This window comes from Schistocerca piceifrons, chromosome 4 (genome assembly GCF_021461385.2).
Source record: "Schistocerca piceifrons isolate TAMUIC-IGC-003096 chromosome 4, iqSchPice1.1, whole genome shotgun sequence".
Classification (NCBI taxonomy): Eukaryota; Metazoa; Arthropoda; class Insecta; order Orthoptera; family Acrididae; genus Schistocerca; species Schistocerca piceifrons.
Window position 1 is genome coordinate 738,103,628 of NC_060141.1, and position 8,801 is coordinate 738,112,428.

The following is an 8,801-nucleotide window of genomic DNA, read 5'->3' on the forward strand; positions in this document are numbered from 1 at the left end:
ACTCTTTTCGATAGCCTTGGCTGATTCACAAGGCCGCTGCTCCTACAATTGGACTGAAGCCTTGCGGGCTAGCATCTGACAGTCTGAAGGCAAAGTGAAAGCGTGAGTATGTGTCCTATACTAAGTTAGAGCATCCTCGATCCCACTCTGGAAGATGACGATGACCACAAATGACCCATCAGATTGTGCTGCTTCGTCGGAAGTTGTGTAACTGCCTGATCATAGACCAAATGGACAAGAAGACACTTGCTACTCTATAGTGACAGCACCAGTGATCCGGAACAGAGGTACTTGATGGTCCTCTCAGCCAGCTGTGACAACGATCTTAGTGTGACAAGCACTAATGGTGTTGGATGGCGCTGTATCTCCCCTTCAGCGATGCGGTACGTAGTATCCTCGTCGCCACTGTAGAGTCTCGTGCCATAGGGAAGCAAGGGAGAGGATGTTGATATGGGTGGTCGGTATCCCTTTTCTACAACACAAATGCACACATGGATTAACACGGTTCTCTGTTTGAAAGAGGCTGCTACTTAAATTGGTTCAAATGGCTCTGAGCACTACGGGACTTAACATCTGTGGTCATCAGTCCCCTAGAACTTAGAACTACTTAAACCTAACTAACCTAAGGACATCACACACATCCATGCCCGAGGCAGGATTCGAACCTGCGACCGTAGCAGTCGTGCAGTTCCGGACTGAGCGCCTAGAACCGCGACGTCACCGCGGCCGGCACTTAAATTGAATAGAATCCATGTTCGTGGTACAAGCTCATCAATATTAGTCCTCTTGCAGACACTATCGGTAATCTTGCTATTACAAAATCTTGTCTCGAAGGTAGTCTCGATCTGCCATGCTTTGCCGTAGGTCTGTAAAACAGTTTCATACTGATACTGCTAAATCAACAAAGTACATAGTTGCAGTTTTTCAGCAGTGCGTGTAGGAACTGCCTTTGACGGATGAAACAGGGGCTGCAAAACCTTGTGATCTAAAACTCAACGGAATCTGCGACCATACGGAAAGTGAACGAACTTCGTCACACAATACAAATTCTGGGGAGGATTCTTTATCAATTTATGAATAATTATTCTGAGTTTGAGTTAACACGTTTGAGACGAAACCAATGGGTCTGTCTTTTCTCACCAATTCTGTGCGAAAGCACAGAGCCGATGCCGTAGGAAGAGGCGTCGACTTGCAAAGCTACCGGCTTGGCAGGGTGAAAATGCACTAAATAACTGTCGCTAAGTAAGGGATTTTTGAGTTTCTGAAATGCGTCTTTACAGTCTTTAGTCCAAACAGAAGCACATTTCCAGAATGAGATTTTCACTCTGCAGTGGAGTGTGCGCTGATATGAAACTTCCTGGCAGATTAAAACTGTGTGCTGGACCGAGGCTCGAGCTCGGGGCCTTTGCCTTTCGTGGGCAAGTGCTCTACCAACTGATCTACCCAAGCACGACTCACGCACCCGTCTTCACAGCTTTACTTCTGCCAGTACCTCGTCTCCTACCTTCCAAACTTTACAGAAGCTCTCCTGCGAACCTTGCTGTGGCTAAACCATGTCTCCGCAATATCCTTTCTTTCAGGAGTGCCATTTCTGCTAGGTTCGCAGGAGAGCTTCTGTAAAGTTTGGAAGGTAGGAGACGAAGTACTGGTAGAGGTAAAGCTGTGAGGACTGGGCGTGAGTCGTGCTTGGGTAGCTCAGTTGGTAGAGCAATTGCCCGCGAAAGGCAAAGGTCCCGAGTTCGAGTCTCGGTCCAGCACACAGTTTTAATCTGCCAGGAAGTTTCAGAAGCACATTTCTTCCACGCAAGCGATGCATGGAGCCGCGATCTAAGCGGCATCCGGAATGAACCGAATGTAGTATATCATCTTACGTAGTACAGACTGCAGTTCAGACACATTGCGACGAACAGGCAGGTCACGGATTGCAAACAAATGAAATTGGAGGGGGTGCACATGCTGACTGTTTATCACATGACCCAAGTAGTGTAATTCAGATTCAAAATGTCACACATTTTAGGACGACACTTATGTACTACTTCTGACAACAAAAGTGTACCCAAATTGTCAATATGTTCATCGGCGTACGAACTGAGACGGCAATATCGTCAAGACATTTGAACAAAATGGCACTTTTGCAATCATCTGTTCCGAGTAACGTTGAAAAATGGTGGGTGCGGAAGCGCTGCCGAAGGAAAACGCAAATACTTCAACAGTCATAAGTGTGTATTTACAATAAACACTTTCTGCAATTCTTCATCCAACTGAATTTGCAAGTAGGCATCACGCAGATCTTAGAAAAGTAACGTCGTGCATCAAGCTTGTCCATGAGTTCATCAGGGCGAGGTAGCGGATGAGTTTCAGCTGTGGATTGACTGTAGACTTCAAGACGACAGAAATGTGAATGCGAACAGAAGGCTTAGGCAGCAAAACGAGAGGACTTGGATAGGAGCATAACACCATTATCTAGCAATTCTTTCAGTTCAATGGCTACTTTGTCTCTCTTAGCAATTGGAACCGGGTGGGCCCGGTAGAACTTAGGCTTTTACATGGGCTAAAAAGTTTTTAGTTTTTCCCATTCCTTCTGAAAACAGTTCAGGAAATTCTTTAAGCAAGCTAGCTATACCGCCTTTTATAGTAAAAATAGAAACTTAAAGTAGATTGCCGTTGATGACAAGTCCAAAAAAATCAAAGACATCTAAACCAAATATGTTCTCACTGTCTCTTGACTTTAATACAGTAAAATTCACTGTCCTAGAGTGATATTTGTAAGTGGCAGGCGGACTACTCTGTCCAAGCAATGGAATTTCCCGTCCGTTGAAAGCAGTGAGGTGCTTACTAGATTTAGAAAGGCTTGGGCATTCTATCTGTTCGTAAGTGGTACGGTGAAGCAAAGTCACTAATGCACCTGTGTCTAACTGAAAGTTCACTCGACGGCAAATAATCTGTCAAGAGACAAATAAACCGAGCGAGGTGGCGCAGTGGTTAGAGCACTGGACTCGCATTCGGGAGGACGACGGTTCAATCCCGCGTCCTGCCATCCTGATTTAGGTTTTTCATGACTTCCCTAAACCACTGCAGGCAAATGCCGGGATGGTTCCTTTGAAATGGCACGGCCGACTTCCTTCCCCGTCCTTCCCTAAACCGATGAGACCGATGACCTCGCAGTTTGGTCTCTTCCCCCAAAACAACCTAACCCAACAAATAGTCTGCTAGTACGTCGTTGCACGCCACTAGGGCGAGAAGGAGGCACAGCCTTAATCTTACATTTTTCGCACCTGTTGTAGATTTTGAAAACACAGCGTTCTCTGCATGTGCACGAGCCCGTTTTTCTGGGAGTGGGCAAAATTGTCGTTTTCCTGCCGTTGGAAACAAACTGCTTGGATATGGCTTTTTTCCCCACATATGTAGCACATTGTGTTACGTGATGGGCAATACTATCTTATATGGTAAGCAAAACGTCTAGGGCGAGACTTCACTAAATTCCTAAGCATGTCTACCTGTCTACGTGGCTCACCGCGCGGCTGTGTACGCCCCTTTTGTTGTGGCATCTTCGGCCGATCGCGAGCAAGGGGTCACTAGAGCCGTCATATCGGGGCCTGTTCAAAAACTTATCGGCCGCTACACCCGAATCATATTGCTCTAAGATTTGAAATACTGGGGCAAGTGATGGATCCGAGAACTTTAAGATCTGTTCTCGCATTCTACCACTTGGGACACTGAATGTTATTGCATCGCGGATCATTAAATCACTGGAAAAGTTGCCAGAACTACACTTACATTTACACTTCCTAGTCATGGCTGTGTATCACTGGCGATGCATCTGTTCCGGCTTTTTCTGCAAACTAAAAAATTGATATCTGGCTGCAGCTACTTGAACTTGCTGGTCATGGTATTTAGTTAACGCAGCGATTACTTGGTCATAGCTGAGTTGGTCAGGAGACGCGGTTTCGAATAGTTTTTGTATCAACCTGAACACTGGTTACCCAGCAATCGAAAGGAAGTAGGTTAGGTTAGGTTAGGGTGCCTTGAACACAATCAACTTGACAACGTGCTTGGAAGTGAGTCACGTAATCGAGCCATTCTTCTTCTGATTCCTTAAATTGTCGGAACGTTGGTATGCTGTTCGGCGGCACTTGTTGGGTTGGCTGGGTGGTCTGCTGTCCGGCCGACGCAGCTTGTGCAGCCGGCATTTTGTTGTACCGTCGTCAGTAGGGTAGCAATTTGTTGGTTCTGAAATTGGAAAACTTCTGTTAGATCCATCACATTGTCTGTCTGTTGCTTAGGTTGTTGGGCAGGGGGTGGACGGGGAGGGGAATTCAGGGTTTACACAAATACTGTAGATAAAAAAGCAAAACAAGCCTGTGGAAAGAGAAATTTGATTAGTTCTGCACCTCCCCTTCTGAAACACATGCAAGAACACAAAAACAAATTAGCAAATATAAACGAACACCTCTGCAAGCTAAAACAAGAGAAGCAAGCAAAATAAGCCTGTGGAAAGAGAAATTTGATTAGTTCTTCACCTCCCCTTCTGAAACACATGAGAGAACACAAAAACAAATTAGCAAATATAAACGAACACCTCTGCAAGCTAAAACAAGAGAAGCAAGCAAAATCTTTGGCCTGGTTGATTATCTTCGATCGCCACTGAATTATCCTCGTCGCAACTGTAGAGTCTTGCACCGTAGGGAAGTAACTGAGAGGATTTTGATATGGGTGGCCAGTATCCTCTTTCTACATCACAAATGAACACGTGGGTTAACACGGTTCCTTATTTACTATAAGCTGCTAAGAGTACTTTACTTGAATAGAGTCCTGTTCTTCGCCCTTGCTCATCTGTAACAGTCCTCTTGCAGACAGTATAGGTAATCTCGCTATTACAAAAGCTAGTCTCTGTGCTAGTCCAGACCTTGTCGCTATGCACTGTCACGGCCAGTGAGTCAGTGTCTGAGGCCCTCCAGACAGTGCCGCCACCCTAATTACATTCTGTCGAGAGGGCGTTGTTGGCTTGTTGCTTTTTGGTGTGATAGCCATACTTGATCGAGCGCCTAGTATCGATCTTCGCAGCACATCTATGCTGATCGGTGTGCTGGCGACAGCATACGCCAGCACATGGTAGGCACCGAATGTGAAGTCCCATGAGTGGCAGGTTGTGGTTATTTGGCTGTTGTCATCTCAGAAACAGGGAGCAGCCTGTTTACAAGAAGTGAGGGAACATCCAATGCATGGACTTCACTTCATCATAATAACCAATGAATCCAGTGCTCCCGATCAAGTGTTATTGATCCTAATGATCAACTGCGTCCAGAGCTGAAGAACAGTGGTATTTATGGAGATTGGCGGGAGGTAATGAGGTTAGGTTCTGTAGTTATAACCGTATGTGGCTTACTTTTTTACTAGATGTCAGGCATCCTCACTCCACTGCATTTGCTTAACACTTTCTTACAGGTTCTTAATGGTGCTATTAAGTCTCTGAAAGGTAATTCTCATTACAGCTAAAGACTGTTACGTCATGTAAGAAAAGCTAAGTAGTACATCTCTGTCTCTCTATCTTTCTTAGCTGACGTTTTCCCGAATGTGTAACGTGGGCCTGGCGATTTCTGCCAATGTAGCAATTTGTGATCATATAGATGACCAACTTACAGTTTTGGTTATTTCTTTCCGCTGCATAGCCATTTCACCATATCCGCCTGGTTTAGGCTATGCCTGTACTAGCGTTAACATAAGGAGGATTTAAAATCTTCCCGTCTTTTGCTCCGTGGGGTAACATACTGCTCATTTGAAAGACCAAGTTGAGTCAGCGATAGTCGCAGGGTAAATACCATTCGGCAACATATTAGAGCTCCTTCACGATCACCTCCAGTGTGTAGCCCAGGAAGTACGACGTATTAAATGCTTGTGTGTTGATGGTAATTAACAATGTGCCGTCTTTCGAGTCCCACTGGGAGCATTTCATTCCTTTTTATACTTTGAGAAAATGCTAAGCCATTTACATGGTTTGACTGATCATCTCTCTGCTCATTAATAATACACCAAAGAAAGTTTTGCGTCACCCCGGTTCCCAGAACTTCTGAATATAGACGTTGACTGTGGATACTGTATCACAGACACAGTCCCTTTGACTCTTCAAAGTTGTCACTAAACCCACCCAAAGATGTAAACAATCATGCATGAACAGCGCCTATTAGATCGAGGGTATCCGACAGCCGATCAGTTCCAGTCATTCCATCAGGAAGGAGGTGCACGGCTCGTGTTGTTTGTAGTTCAACCATGCCTAGACAGTCAATACCGCGGTTCAATCGCGTCCGCATTGTTACTTTTCGTCAGGAAGTGTTGTCAACAAGGGAAGTGTCCAGGCGTCCCGGAGTGAACAAAAGCGATGTTGGACCGACATGGAGGAGATTCAGAGAGGCAGGAACTGTCGATGACACGCCTCGCTCAGGCCGCCCAAGGGCTACTACGGCAGTGGATGACCCCTACCTATTGATTATAGCTTGGAGGAACCCTGACAGCAACGCCACCAAACTGCGCGGATTAGGCTGTATGATGCGTAACTTCTCTCCAGATGTACATGGCGAGGTCCATCTTTGCAACCACGACACCACGCAGCGCGGTACAGATGGGCCCAACAATATTCCAAATGGACCGATCAGGATTGGTATCACGTTCTCTTCACCGATGAATGTCGCATATGCCTTCAATTAGACAATAGTCGGAGACGTGTTTGGAGGCAACCCGGTCACAATGAACGGCTTTGACACACTGTCTGGCGAGTGCAGCAAGGTGAAGGTCCCGTGATGTTTTGGAGTGGCATTATGTGGGCCCGACGTACGCCGCTGGTGGTCATGGAAGGAGCCGTAACGGCTGTAAGATACCTAAATGCCATCAAAAAATGTTCAAATGTGTGTGAAATCCTATGGGGAGGTCGTCAGTCCCTAACTTACACACTACTTAACCTAAATTATCCTAAAGAGAAACACACGCACCCATGCCCGAGGGAGGACTCGAACCTCCGCCGGGACCAGCTGCACAGTCCATGACTGCAGCGCCTAAGACCGCTCGGCTAATCCTGCGCGGCGAATGCCATCCTCCGACCAATATTCCAACCATATCGGCAGCTTATTTACAATCCATTCGTCTTCATGGACTACAATGAGCGCCCCCACCGTGCTCATCTTGAGAATGACTTCCTTCAGGATGACGATATCGCTCGACTAGAGTGGCCAGCATGTTCTCCAGACATGAAGTCTATCGAACATTCCTGGACTAGTTTGAGAAGGGCGTTTTATGGACGACGTGACCCACCAAGCATTCTGAGGGATCTGCGCCGAATCGCCGTTGAGGAGTGGGACAAACTGAACCAACAATGCCTTGATGAGTTTGTGGATGGTATACCACGACGAATACGGGCATACATCAATGCAAGAGGAAGTACTACTGGGCATTAGAGCTACCATTGTGTACAGTAATCTGGACCATCAGCAGTAAAGGTCTCGAAACTGAGAAATTTAATCCGTGATCGAAGCAACCAGCCACAAATACTTCTTAAAACGCTTCATTTTCGTGCAATTAACGGATTCGGGCTCCATCCCAATTTTCATATGGCTAATATTTTCCATTACATATACATTTCTATCTAAAACATGTCGTTTGCTCCTGCATCGCACAAGAATATTTCAATGTTTATTGCCACTTTATAAGTTGATTCATTTATTTAAAAAACACTACATTGCTTTGCAGTTTGTTAGATGTGTTACTGAGTACGGTGCACTGCACGTATTCAGAGAACGAACGTTCCTCGCCACTAGAGCTGTCAGATATGCATTTAATGCATGGTAGGAATGATGCAGTGTCGGTAAAGCAGCACAAATGTACAGAGAATGATTTCCCAACAAACATCATCCTAACTAAAAGAAGTTTATCTCCATGGATACAAACTTACGAGGGGTGGGGTCTTTCACGCCACAAAGAGCTGGCCAAACTTTCCTGCAAAGACTTGTCCAAATACTGGACTTTGAGGAGATGGTGTTGGGTGGTGGGGCTCACCACCCAGCACTAAGCACTGGTGGAATAAATACTATACCCTCATCATAAAGCACATGTGCAAGCAACGGATTCTGAGCCCCACATTCTTTCCTGTCAACTGATTATCCGCCACAGTGCTATAATGCTGAACATTATACAGTTTGCACTGTTCACAAATGAAGCCTCATTCATCCATGATGGTGTTTACAACAGCTGCAACAGCCATGTTGCAGTGAGGACAATCCTCATGTCACCCACTCTGGTGGCCTCCAACAACTATTTTCTGTTAACGTATGGGCGGGCATTGCTCGTAGTTAATTGCATCTTATTTGCTGTCTTTCTGTTTGACTGGTCCATGTGACGTGGCGTTCCTGTGAGAGGTGCTCAACAACTTCTTCTGGACTGTACCCCTTTTTGTCCGTGGAAGGAAGTGTTTTCAACACGACTATGGCTCAGTCTACATTGCTGATATTGTCTGTGAGCACCTGAACAATAAGTATCCTTATAGTTGGATTGGAAGGAGAGGTCCTGTCCCATGGGCAGAACGATCGCCGAACGCCTCTGGACTTTCTCCTCTGGGGCTATGTCAGGACTTTGGTGTTTGAAATACAAGTAGAAGCTGAAGAAGACCTGGTTTTTAGGGTCGAAGCTGTCTGCCTCCTAGTAGAACAGACGCCTGGGGTCTTTCAAATAGTGTGGCAGAACTTAACGTGCCGTTTCCATGCGTACACTGAGGCTGGTGGTCGTCACTTTGAACAGTTGCTGTGACGAATGTTGTT

The 8,801-nt window shown here is 45.9% G+C and overlaps 1 non-coding gene across 1 annotated transcript; it reads left to right on the forward strand.

Moving 5' to 3' along the window:
* Positions 1 to 1,683: 1,683 nt before the first annotated feature.
* Trnas-cga lies at positions 1,684 to 1,758 on the forward strand. The gene has a single exon. It is a non-coding gene; the product is annotated as a tRNA-Ser (tRNA).
* The last annotated feature ends 7,043 nt before the right edge of the window (positions 1,759 to 8,801 follow it).